The following is a 2595-nucleotide window of genomic DNA, read 5'->3' on the forward strand; positions in this document are numbered from 1 at the left end:
GATGGCCTAATCGGCCATCACTGGGAAGAGAGGCACTTTGTAGACCAGGCTGGCCTCGAACTCAGAAATCTGCCTGCCTCTGCCTCCTGAGTGCTGGGATTAAAGGCATGCGCCACCACGCCCGGCACAACCTGCATCTCTTAAGGTAAAGTCAAGGAGGATGTCCAAAAGCTCAAGATTGTCCTTGGCTCTATAGATCCAGGAAAGATCTCTCAAGTCAGATGTGGTGGCACATATCTTTTATCCCTTAATCAAGAGGCAGGTAGATCTCTGTGAATTTGAGGTTTACATAATGAGTTTTAGACAAGCCAAAGCTACATATCAAGATCTTGTTGGAAAGAAGGGAAAGGAGGAAGGGAGGAAGGAAGGAAGAAAGGAAGGAAAAAAGGAAGGAAGGAAAAAAAGTCTCCAAATCGACATTGTGATATCATTGTGTTACTTACATGTATATTTCCTGAATCAGACACAAGGCCTGCATGTCTGAACAGAACCTTCTTTTTAACTGGATTTCCTGGTTTTTGAGTATGACTATGTGGTCCAATGGAGCCAAAAGCTTGCATACTCCTTGTTGAGTTCTGAGTGCTTTGCACTGTCAGGTAGTGACACACTCATGGAAGAGAAACATGCCTGTGCATCCTTGACCCTCCCCGAAGTCATCATCACACAGAACAGAGCTAGCCCTCACTCATCCTAGCATCCTCCTCACAACCTGAATCCTAAGGAAGGACAAGAACACAGCCAAAGCCAAGTAGCATCTAATTACATCATCAGCTGTTGATGTTATTGACCATGGGAAGGTCACATAATTGCTTCTGTGTCTCTTCCCCACCTACAGAGTAGGAAGGATAAACCCTTAGCTTTCTCCTTGCTGATCGGGGGACTAAGCTGACAACTCCTTGGAATAGTGTTGTAATGTCTGACCTGGCATGGAGTTGCAGGGCTGCACTTCAAAACATCTTTTAATTAGTCTAAACTCTGTGATGCATGTATCTGTATGCTTTCTTTTGTCTGTATATTTTATTTACACACACACACACACACACACACACACACACACACACACACACACACACGAGCACACACACAGGAGACCACTGGCAAATGTGTGACAAAGACAGGCAGATGGCAAATGTGTGACAAAGACAGGCAGAGAAAGAGTTAAATAGTGTGCTACTGTGTATAGTGAATGTGTCTGCACCTGTGCATGTGCTCCTGCATGTGTGTAGATGTATGTTCCTGTATGTGTGCTATTGTGTGTATGTGTATGTGTTTCTGCATATGTGTTGTGTGTTTCTGTGTATATGTGCTATGTTGCTGTGTATAATTCTTTTGTGTTTATGTGTGTGTTATTGTATGTATGTGTGTGTGCCCATGTGTTATATATGCTCCTGTGCTGTGTGTGTGTGTTCCTGTGTGTGTACATATGTGCTCCTGTGTGTGCTATTGTGTGTATGTGCTCCTGTATATGTGCTGTGTGCTACTGTGTGTATGTGTTATGTTCCTGTGTATAATTTTTCTGTGTGTGTGCATGGGTGATATTGTATGGATGCGTGTGTCTGCCCATGTGCTATATGTGCTCCTATGCTGTATGTGTGTGTGTGTGTGTATGTGTGTGTGTGCAGTACTGTGTATATGTGTATTATGTTCCCATGTGTGTTAACTATAGGCACATGAATATATACAGCAGAGGACAACTATGGCTGTTGGTCCTCAGCTTCTGTTTTGTTTGAGACAAGCTTTTATGGTGCTCACAGATATGTACACCCAGGTAGCTGGCCCACTGGCTTCTGGGCTTCTCTTGTCTCCACCTCCTGCTAATCCTCCTACTAATGCCATATAGTGTCTAGCCTTATCTTGATTCCAGAGATTTGAATTCGGGCCTCAATGCTTGTAAGCAAATAGTTTTACTCACTGAGCGATCTCTCCAGCATGGACATTGCCTGAGGAATCAACATTTACCATGAATATTAAATCTCACACACTTCAAGTTCTTTACCTAGGGCTCAGATGACCTGAGTATTCGTAGACAATGAGAATGAGGAGCTGCTTCGATTAATTCTCAGGAGAGTGTGCCACGGGATATGTGTAGGCCATACTGCAAGATCAAAAAATACACACATGACATATCGCGGAGACACATGTCTCTGAGTGCACATCTCAGTGCAGGAAAACAGAGTGACTTCATTAGAATTAAGTGCAAAGCCTGTATCCACTACAGCCTCAGTTACTGCTGAAGGGCAAATCTTCATGCCAACGTTCACACGTGCATCGCCACCTTTCTACTTCAGGGATTGCCGGCACGACAGTGCTATAGAGAGGAAAAAATATATCTAAAGGAGGACTCTCATTTTAATGAGGAAAAATGGTTTATCTGCACTTTCAACAGGCAGCCCCACACTGCCATTATCCAAGAGTCAGAAAAGCAGGTTTCGTTTCAGCGGAGCCAGTAGGGTGATTGTTGATTTAGGTGAAGACTGAATGTGAATGCATCCTGCAAAGACTCCACTGGGAGTTCCTAGCAGCCCCTGTTAGACACACACACACACACACACACACACACACACACACACACACACACACACACACACAACAAGG

The sequence above is a fragment of the Mus pahari genome, chromosome 7, assembly GCF_900095145.1.
Source record: "Mus pahari chromosome 7, PAHARI_EIJ_v1.1, whole genome shotgun sequence".
NCBI lineage: Eukaryota > Metazoa > Chordata > Mammalia > Rodentia > Muridae > Mus > Mus pahari.